Raw genomic sequence first — 11,458 nt, 5'->3', positions numbered from 1 at the left:
ACATGATTCAACCTTTTTTGTTTTTATATACCTGGATGACTGAGAAAACAAACTTTGTGTTTTTGAAACCATTAGTGAATAGGCCAGACCTCAGGGGTATCTGAGGCAGGCTTGAAACACAAGAGTCAGGGTGGCTTCTGGGTAATACCAGATGGCTAGGCCTCAGACTGACGAAGCCTCTTGGACGAGGGGCGAAACGTTTCTTTTTAACAAAAAAAACGAAGTCCACATGATTCAACCTTTTTTGTTTTTATATACCTGGATGACTGAGAAAACAAACTTTGTGTTTCTGATTAACTTTTGCTCAGCATCCTAAATGATGTTAAGAACTGTTTTGTCTTCCCTTTATAAAATAAATTAAAAAATCATGTTCAATTTTAGATCCAAGGTCATTATAACTTTATTGCTTTGCAACATGAGGGAAAAACTATAAAAATTACGTCTTCTTCCTGTGTACCACCTTTTAACGAGTGTGTTGTTGGTGCATCGTGAACTTGAAACTGAAGTGTATTAATAATGACACATCATGTCAGAATAGACGCTTGCCTGATAACTGTGCACACGCCGTTAAAGATGGTAACTAACTGTGAAGGAGCAGCAGGGAAAGCTTCTTCTTTCTTGGTGCTGATGTTGTTCTGCTGCGGTAGTAAACTCCCGGAGCAGGCTGCTCCTGAAAATGCCCTTGGAACATTCATGTAACTCTCTGGGGGCTGTTTCTCAAGTGTGACCTCATGGCAGATTCAAGCTCTCCAGTCCTGAGATTTACATTATGCTCTTATTCTGTACCACAGATGTCTCCTAAATTTTAGACACACATTTGGACAACTGTCTTCCATCCAAGCTCAAATAAACTCTGCGATGTGAGCCTAGACCAGGGGTCTGCAACCTGTTCATCGAAAGAGCCATCGCTGCCTCTTGACTCACAAAAGAAAATGTGTCTGAAGCCGTAAAACCTGCTACAACTTTATCAACTGATGGCCCATGGGCCACTTCGAGTTAATTGGAGTAGGGGTTCTGGCCTTTGGGGGTGACATTATAAAATTAAAAGATTATGAGGAGTTTTAACATTTATTGATTTTTTTTTTTTTTTTTTTTACATTTTAGGACAAAAGAAAATACAGTATTTATGAAAAGAACAAAATAAATGAATAGTTTAGACAAAGTTTGAAAGATAATTAAAACGTTGAACTCTGCAGGCTTTGAGAGTCCACCTTTTAATTGTGGGAAAATAATGATCTCAGTTTTAAGTAATAATGCGTAACATTAGTGAGTATGGAAGAGAATTAGGTCCACAGCGCAATTTAAAAAAATCTCCTGAATTCCGACTTAGTTTTCTCCGAATTTAAAGTTAAAGTCGTCATTCTGAATATGTTAACACTGTGGCCCTAATCCGCTTCTATATAATTGTTATTTATTGAACCTTTTAAACAAAAAACAAATGCTTTTATTTATTTTGACTTTTTGTCTTTATTCTGACAGTTATCAAATGTACTGTATTTGTTTGAAGCAATTTGCGTCTTAAAGGTATTCCAAAGATCCCACCGTAAAGCTGGACGTTGGATAAATGACTTAATCCACGTTGTCTTGTATTAGTAGCTTTATTCACACATTTGTAGAAAATTAGCAGGACAACTGCTAAAACCAGTCTTTTCTGTTGTGGGTGATTCAGTTTCATGTTAAGTTTTGGTCAAAGCTTCAAGGAGCCGCTGCAGAGGGACCAAAGAGTTGCTTGTGGCCCCAGAGCCACAGGTTGCAGACCACTGACCTGGACAGGCCTAATCTAGTAAAATCTGCAGTAATATGTCTTATTCTCCACAGGGGCTGTGAATGCTAAAGCTCAGGTTGTCCAGCAGCCAAGCAAAAAGGCAGAGTTTCAGGTGAGAGAGCAGGTCAAAGCTAAAGAAGCTCACGAGGAGGACAATGGACCCGACAAAAGACAAACCAGTAAAGAAGACAAAAGCAGCCAGCTCGGTAAAGACGAGCCAAACGAACAAAACCTGAACAGGCAGAACAAAGTTAGCTTTAAAGTCGCGGCTCTGATAACTCCAGGTGTGACCAGACCGATGGGAGACTCCAACGCAAACCAAAGAGAGGGCAGCGTGATGAATGGAGCAGTGAAGTATCATGGGAAAGTCATAGTGTGCAGTCATCAGACAAAACAGCAAAGCCTGGATGTGGTGACATCGTCTGACAAAAAGTCTAAAGGGGGTCCTCAGGAACTGAGACCAGCTGTGACGACACACCTGTCACCACCGGTCATCAAGCTGGAGCCACTGGACGTGACGCGTTCAGTGGCCTGTGAAGAGGTCCAGTCAATGGACATTAGGTAAGTCATCAAATAACCAATACACTACAATAATTACCGTACATTTTCTTTTCACTTACTTACCCAGTGGAAAAACATAATTTTCTTTCTTTTTTTTTTAACTGTGTTTCAGTCCGGCTTCAAAAGAAGAACTCATCTCAATCCCAGAATACTCCCCTGTCAGTGAAATCCAGCAGGGCGTCATGAGCAACACCCGGGCTCTTGAAGATCTGATGGACCTGACAGGAAGTGTCACGAACCAGAAACTACCCTTTGAAAGCAGCGTAGGCGACTGCAACAAGAACCTGATCGGGGGTGTTGTCAGTCCCATGTCCGACTCCAAGCTCGTTGGGATTTCATCTCCACCCTCAAACCAACTTAGTGTCAAGTAGTTAGTTATGTTGTACAAACGTTAAGAACAACTGAAACCGTCTTGATCACTTTACTAACAACATCTGTTTGGAGAAGTAGGGTTTAAATCTCATCGACTTGATGAGCGAAAGTCCATTTCAGTCAGGGCCAAGACCAAAAGGACGGCTGCCATCTTGAAGGGATCTCCAACTGGTTGGACCAATAGACTTTATTTGATAAACAGATACTGCAGCTATAAAAACAAGACCTGGAAAATACTACAGTTTAGTTTATTATTATTATTATTATTAATTGATGATGCATGAACGTTGCCTTTTTATTTATGCTGCAATGCATTCTGGGTAAACTACATTGACAGGTTGCTCCAGTCTGAGCTCCGTTCAGCTTGAATGGTAATTTTGGACACAATCTGATGTTCAGCCCTTTAATGTGAACCGGAGCGCCTTCAATTCAATTCAGTTTATTTATATAGCTCCAAATCACAACAAAGTTGTCTCAGGGCACTTTACAGAAACATTCACATACATAAAAGCCAATTAGTAGTTCTCTATCTAAGGAATCCAGCAGACAAGATGAATCTTGGCTTTGATGCAGTCTCCTATCCTGAGCAAGCACAGTGGCAACAGTGGAAAGGAAAAACTCCCTTTTAAAAGGAAGAAACCTCCAGCAGAACCAGGCTCAGGACAAGCGGTCATCTGCTTTGACCGGCTGGTTGAGAGGACAGGAGGGAGAGACAGACGAACACAGACTGATAGGTCCAGGTATTGACAGGCGTTGACAGAGAATGGAAAAATGACTCTAACTAATAGCGTTAGCTCCAGAGCTAATAAATTCAACATCACAAGTTGATCACGTTTGATTGTTTTGACCTATATATGAGGACTAAATCAACATATAACTTTAATGCCACATGTTATCATTTTTTTATTCTTGACTCCTTGTGTTTTAGTCTCCACTACATCAGAATCAGCCCCAGAATGCATTGCACCAGGAAGTAAATGGTGACGTCCTTTGATGAAAAATGTAATAAACGTATAATTTTTAAGGTAGTTAGGAGTTTTCACATGTCACAATCAGCAACTTTTCGTAGAATAGAGAAATAACAACGTATTAAGGCCAACATGTGCAGGTAGTCGGAGATCCCGTTAAAACAACTTCAGTGTTAAAAAGAACGTGCAGTTGCTATTTTAGAAACCTTCACCGTCAGTTTTGGAGTTTGTGGTTATTAATATAGAATTCTCTGGTCATGTAAAAGCTCAAATAATGGCAGAAGCAGCCAGCTGTAGCACTTCTGGTTTGGCATGGGGCACTTTCTGCAGATATATCACAATACTACTGCTGGAATTCCTGCATAATGCATAATGGTGGTGGAAGGATTTATAAAAAAGTGTCCACACACAACTTGGTTCAAATTAGAGTTGCTTTAAGAAGGAAGCAGCCTACTTTGTTCTTGACCCATAATTAAACCAATTTAACTATTTTTCTCCAAGCTGAGGTTGTTCAAAGAGCTATCTGCAACAGGTCAGATGGTATTTATCCCCAATCTTTTCACAGAAGCCCATTTTTAAAGATCTGAATTATTTCTTTGAGCTCTTTCTTCTCCTTTCCTGTTGTCTTCTGTTTCTTCAGTCTCTTCGTCTTGAACACAAACATGCACTCGCACACACACGTACACTCACATATACGCACACACAAACAGGATGTCACCTCTGTGTCCTGTGTGTTGAGAGCTTTGGAAAAAGAGCCATAAAGTCTGATTTAAAAAATGCAAACTATGACTTCCAAGATGTAAAATAATGTTAAACAACGAAAGAAAAGCACATGTTCTCAAGATGCTTCTACATATACTGTTGTTAGATTATGGGGGGTGGGGGAGCAAAAGAAAGACATATTAAGGTGTTAAATAAATTGGAGAGATAAAAACATGTTCTATAACTTATAGCTTCATAGGAACTACATGTTATTGCGTCACCTTCATCACAGGATGTCTACAGAGTATCAGTCTCTGCATTCACAACTCTGTGACTTCTGAAATATTTAGCTCAAAATCATTGTTAGGAAATGTGAGGTTGATTACCTTATATTTCTTATTTTCCATCCAGCTGATGCTATTTGTGCATGAACATTTTGGCTGCTAAGAATTGGATTTATCTGATTAAAGCCAAATTGTAAGAACCGCTACTCTTCCACTAAAGTTCGCTTTCAGAGTTGATCACTAGAGAATATAACATTTTTAATCAAACTTGCTAAAAGCATGTTACTGAAAATAACAAGTCTGAACTTGAATGTTACAACACTGTAAAAGCAATCAAGAATGCCACATTACCATAATCTTATAGGAGATCAGAATAGAGTCTTGTTTTGTCAAGACTGTGGGAAACGGGGGTGCCAAGGGTGCTGCAGTACCTCCTGATGGACGTAAGAGGGAATGTATCTTAATACGTAGTTTAGGAATTAATATCAAAAGAAAAAACACAGTACTACTTATTTTATTACTACACAGGTTTAAATTCCAAAACTATTTGGACATTACTGAGTTTTGCAAATTGCTGTTGCTTAAAACCCATTAAAATGTAAACAGATGAGGTCTTTAGGTCATGACTGAAGTATTTTAGATATTGTCAGTCCAAAATGTACAGCATATTTATCTGCACATACTAAAAACTGCTGGGTTAAAAACAACCACCCAGCATTGGGTAAAATTTGGACCGAATCAAGCCTGGATGGTTTGAGCTCAGCAGGGTTGAGATTATCAGTTTAATCCAGAATAATGGAGAAAGGCCCCCCCCCCCCCCCACACACACACACACACACACACACACACACACGTAAAATGACCATTTTGTTGAATTAGAGCTTCTGAAAAGTTGAGTTTAAAAGAAAACAAATCTGCCTGATAAAGTACTTACAACTTGGGTTGGCGCTAGCTAGCTAATGCTAAATGCTATTAGCCAGCTAACTGGCACAATTAATTAATGTTTAACTTGCCACAATCAATTAACGTTTCTTTTAGGAGCTCAAACTCATTGTTTAGTTCTAACTCGAGTTGTTAACCAAGACAACTAAATAAATATCTTCTTACAAATTGTTTTAACTACATGACTTTCACTTTTTATTTCCTAAAGCAGAGGTCCAGCCATATGGTCGACTTCTGACCTAAAATGGCGGACTGTGAAGAACGGACACAACTTGAACTTTTTGACCCAATAGTTGGTCAAAATAGGTGTTGCAACAATTATATGTGGAGAGGACATGTCCCCCCCCCCCCCCCCACACACACACACACATTTAAAAAGCATTCATTTGGATCCCCCACATTTACCATGAAATATTATTTCACCCATCAGTGTTTTTATTTATTTGTGAATGAATCTATTCTACTTGATTAATAAGAGAATACTCAAACCTCTAAAAGTCTACTCCGGATTTTCCTGGTTACCTACAACATTTCACCACACCGCATGCAGTGTTTCCCTTCCGTCATCTGCCTTGGCAGGGCGATCATCTCTAAGGTTTGTTTTTTTTTGTCGATGGAGCGAAGGAAGGAGGGGGAGACACATCTGTGTTACATGCTAGCTTAGTGCTATGTTAATGCTGACAGTTGTTGACTGGGATAGGTTAGAATGTGTGAGAACAGAAGCAGAGTGCTGCATCTGTAGCACCTTAGCTAGCGCGTCTGTATTGTGCGCCACTAGCTTAATGCTCTCTATTCACACAAGGAGAGCTGTTGGTCAGGTTACCTATTGTTGCTCTCTAAAATTTATTGAATCAAGTGTTTACTTATTTAGGTAAACATAGATGTTTAACAACCCATTAAAATACACCAGAATGCAGGAAATTACATCTACTTTATTCAAAAATTTCTGGGGAAGGACCCCCCCCCCCCCCCAACACACTCACATCATTACAAATGATTATGACACCAGTGGGTCATACCAACCTAATAAAAGATCTAACAGCTTTAAAAAAATGAGTTATTGAAATAAACCAGCAGTTTTTAGTGTATTATGATATTCTTTATGAAAATGTTTAGCTCTTACAGTTTCATACAGGCTTACACAAAAAGAAACATCCCACAGTTTGAACTTAGCACACTTTATCACAAACTGTCAAAATGAGTTTCTAATATAAAAAATGACAACAGCAGAACAACTTCATGTCTTTTTTTTAGTTGATTTATGTGGCAAAGTGAAAAAACTGGCTAAAACAAGAGGAATGTTTGCAAAAAACAATATGAGTTATTTGTACTCATGCAAACCAATAAAGAAACAATACAAATTAATAAACTGAATTACAGTAATATGTGTATTATGATAAAATACAAAAAGCAATGAACATCTTTAGGAAGTCATAAAGTTATAAACATTTTCCAAAATATCTCTGTGTTCATCAAACATATTTTCATGCTGTCTGAGCATGATCAGGTAGTTCCGTATGGCTTATTTTTTTCTTCAGTTGTTTATTCATATTACTGCAGTGATTTCAGCAGTTTTGACACAGTATGACACCACTCATAATTTAATATTTAGAGTCATATTACCTAAAAGTCAGGAGCTTTATTATTAGCCTTAGAGCCAAACAGAAATGAGCAATATTTGCATGTATTTATTCTACATACTGTATATTAAAAGTGCTTTTTACTGCAAATAGAACTGAGTTCTTGTTCTTGGAAACGAATGAGGCTATACATTAAAACTACTACAGTCAGCTGAATGCTTTGTGTTATGCAAACACTGTATACTTTGTGCATGGTTGGCATGGTCCTAATGTTATTTCAAGAAAAATATAAAAATAAAGAGCATAATGGTGAATTGTGTGTTTTGTGAGTTCATGTTTTCATGAGTTTACATATCTGTTTTGTAAAGCTGTGAACTTAAAAGTAAAAAAATCAATTAAGAAAAATGATGCCTCCAAAAATAACAGTTTTTTTTTTTTTTTAGGTTTATACCCTCTGTCCAATTTAATTTAACAGCATCTCAGTTTAGTGAAATGGAAGTTATTACCATTTTACAACTTTATATTAATAAATAATCTCTGCTAATTCACACAGTAATCTTAATGCAAAACAGCTGAGCAGTGTAAAAAAAAGTACTAAAGGTGTTCTTGTCAATCATCAACCGGAAATATTATCACAAATCATATTTGTGTTAACAAATGTTAATCTGGTTAACAATTATTCAAAATACAGATTTTTTTTTTTTAAATAGTTCATGTGGAAGTAAACCCCACCTAAAAAACAGATGTTTAAAATAGCAGAACAGAAGGTTAATGCTTAATAAGCATTCACACATTAATCCAAACCCATATTGTCCAAAAATAACTTGGAGACAGTAATATATGCATTCATTACATCTAGGCTTGATTACTGCAACTCACTCCTGTTTGGTATCAGTCAGACCTCCATTGCATGACTACAACTGGTCCAGAATGCTGCAGCCCGATTTTTAACCAGTACTGGCAAAAGAGAGCACATTACACCAGTTTTGGCCTCCCGGCACTGGCTACCAGTTCACCTTCAAATCCAGTTCAAAATCTTTCTGTATGTTTTCAAATCACTGAACAGTTCTGCCTCCTCCTATCTCACTGATCTGCTGCAGCCATATGTCCCACCGCGTTCTCTGAAGTCAGTGGACCAGTTGCTTCTCTCAGTTCCAGGAACCCGTCTTAAGCGCGGAGGTGACAGGGCCTTCTCTGTCGCAGGTCCAAGACTTTGGAACGAGTTGCCTGTACCTGTCAGGCAGACCCCCTCCCTCACAGTTTTTAAATCCCACTTAAAAACCCACTACTATTCCCTGACATTCAACACTGTATCATTTGTGTTAAACCTGTATGCATCACACCGTGTTAGTCATTATGTTATTATCTGTTGTTATTTTGTTTCTATATTCTTATTTTACATTATGTTTTGAGTTGCTGTGTGCTCTCCCTGTTTGTTTCTGTTTGTACAGCACTTTGGTTGGCCCTGTCGCTGTTTAAAGTGCTCTATAAATAAAATGGTATGGTATGGTATGGTATGGTATGGTATGGTATGGTATGGTATGGTATGGTATGGTATGGTATGGTATGGTAATCGGTTCTCACTTAGCTGGTTAAAAACTGTTTTTCAGAATGTTGCTGTTCTGCAAGATCTGAGACAGGGTTTAATGGGTGGGTGACACCTAGTGTCCAAAATTGATCATACTTTCCTTTTAAGTGGTTCAGAGCTACAGTAGTGGTTCTCACTCTTCTGGTCTTTTAGTTGGTCCTCACTATGCAATAAATTCAAGTGTGTGTGTGTGTGTGTGTGTGTGCGTGTGTGTGAGTGTGTGTGTGTGTGTGTGTGCGCGCGCGCGCGTGTGTGTTTGTGGACATGAATGGTGTTGAAACAAAGTAAAGTGCTCTGTGTTGTCATCATTGTATGTTTGCTATTGTATGGAAATACAATAGCAAAATTGATTCTCTGCATTTAACCCATCGCACATGGAATACACCCAGGTGGAGCAGTGGGCAGCTATGTAAGTGCCCGGGGAGCAATTAGGGATTAGGTGTCTTGCTTAGAGACACCATGGCATGTGGGAATAGCTGGGAGTTGAACCTGGAACTTTTGGGTCCCGGGTTGGCTGCCCTATCTCTACCGCATCTCGACCCCCAAAGGTTGTTTTAGATCAAAAGAATTATTTCAAACAGTGGCGATCAATGGTTGTTGATTATCTGCTGCTACTGCTGATTATCCATACTGCTGATTATCCATACTGCTGATTATCCTGCTGATTTAAGCTGCTGTATTCATACCCATCTGCTCACGACAGTCTCATGTTCAGGCTACTGTTTAATACACTGTATTATTTGACATTATCAGTGTTTAGTGTACATCTTAGATCCTCGTATACTGTTTCTTTTTATACTTTATATTTTTCTAATTTTGGGTGTAACTGGGACCTTGTGTACACAATTTTGTTCCACCTCATGTACAACATGTGATGTGAATAACAATAAAGAACCTTGAACCTAATGTTTACTATGTTCCATTGGAAATGAAATACGGGTTTATGAGAATTTCTGAATCATCACATGTTGTTTTTATTTATATTTTACACAACGTCCCATTTAAAACTAGGGTCCATCCTTACGCATTTTATAAATTAATTGTAGAATTTAGTTACCAAAAGGTGAATCTGTCTGAGGTGGAGAGCCTCGGGCAGCAGGATAAGTTTAACTTAAGTACAAAACTAAACATATGAAAGCAGCTTGACATGTTTAATTTATGGTCAGTGATTTTGCACATTTATATAGTATTTGTTTCATAATAAAAGAGGCCAGATAAGTAAAAAATATTTGTTAGACAGGGAAGACAACAGTGAACAAACAAACAAGTTTTTAAAAGCCACACAACATACAGTACCAGAAAGCAATTCAATTCAGTTTATTTATATAGCAACAGAAGTCATCTTGGGGCACTGCACAGACACATTCATATACATAAAAAGTAAGTTAACACTATTTATATGAGGAGCAGACTGCTTTGCATTTAACTTCATCACAGCTCTCATCTTGAGCAAGCATGAAGGCGACAGTGGAAAGGAAAAACTCACTCATGAGGAAGAAACCTCTAGAACCAAACTCAGGACAAGCAGCCATCCGCTTCACCTTTTTATGTATTGAATTGTGGTTGATTTTTGTGTCTATTACAGACATTTTCACTTCAAAATAAACGCACAAATTAAATATGAAAATTGACCCCTGAAGCTATTTACCCAACCTAATTCAAACATTTGCACATTTAAATGCCACAAAGGTAGATTGACCCCTGTTTATTTTATTTAAACAAATCTAAAGCGTTTTAGTTCAAGTGGACCTAATAGGACGAATTTAAGACTGAACTTGTGTCACCTAAAATTTGTCTTAGTTTTAGCACTTCATTTAGCACTCTTTTCACACTCAGTAAAGGAGTTCAGGTCTGAGTCTCAGTGGCCCTGACACAAAAATAAACATCAATAAAATAGGAAACCAGTGGTGGAGAAACTACTCTAACACTGTACTTAAGTAAAAGTATAAATAAACAGACAAAAATGTACTCTAGTAAAAGTAGAAGTACCACATTAATGTTTTTACTTAAGTAAAAGTAAATAAGTACTTGCTTTTAAAAATATTTAAAGTATTAAAAGTAAAAGTATTTGCTGAATGTATTACCTAATGCAATGGTCAACATATCTTTAAGTCTGCGTACCTTATGTATATTTTCTGTAATAAATTAATAGTGTTGAGTCATTTTACTGAACAATGCTGCAGATAATACATGTTTTATTGTGTTTATTCTGTGACACAGTTCACACTTGGACTTGTGATTCTGTGCGTCAGAATTTCAGGGATGACCTGCAGAGTTAAATGTCATTAATCAAAATAAGAAAGAGGATTGATTATACCTTTGAAAGTCTTTATTTAACACAAAGCAAAACCAATGTGTCATTTTAACTGCAGTAAACACATTTAAGTAAAAGTTGTCTGCCTGAATAAAAGGAACATTAGACACAATTAACAAAGGAATAGACCCTGATCATTTCAACTCCAGTTTGTCATCGACTCTAGTTAAAATACTGTCTAATCAACCTTGTAATTGGTTAATAGTGAACAATAGTTTAACTTCCTGACACCATTTTCAAAACTTGGACCCGAGTGTCAAGTCATTTGGAGACATCTCTCGTCTCCTGTCCTCAATGAGCTCTTCTCAGTGATTCAATGGACCAACTCCCCTCTCACCATTGGTTACTTTCAAATTAACAAACAAATAAAAACATTGCAACG

General features: G+C 37.7%; 1 protein-coding gene across 1 annotated transcript in view; it reads left to right on the top strand.

Annotated features, from left to right (window-relative positions):
• The window catches only part of map7d2a (MAP7 domain containing 2a), a gene marked incomplete at its 3' end in the record, with an annotated part of 93,801 nt that overhangs the window by 43,813 nt on the left and 38,530 nt on the right, over window positions 1-11,458 (top strand).

The sequence above is a fragment of the Nematolebias whitei genome, chromosome 14 (assembly GCF_014905685.2).
Source record: "Nematolebias whitei isolate Nwh7 chromosome 14, NemWhi1, whole genome shotgun sequence".
In the NCBI taxonomy this organism is placed as follows: domain Eukaryota; kingdom Metazoa; phylum Chordata; class Actinopteri; order Cyprinodontiformes; family Rivulidae; genus Nematolebias; species Nematolebias whitei.
Note: the sequence above shows the minus strand (reverse complement) of the source record. Positions and strands in the feature narration are given on the sequence as shown.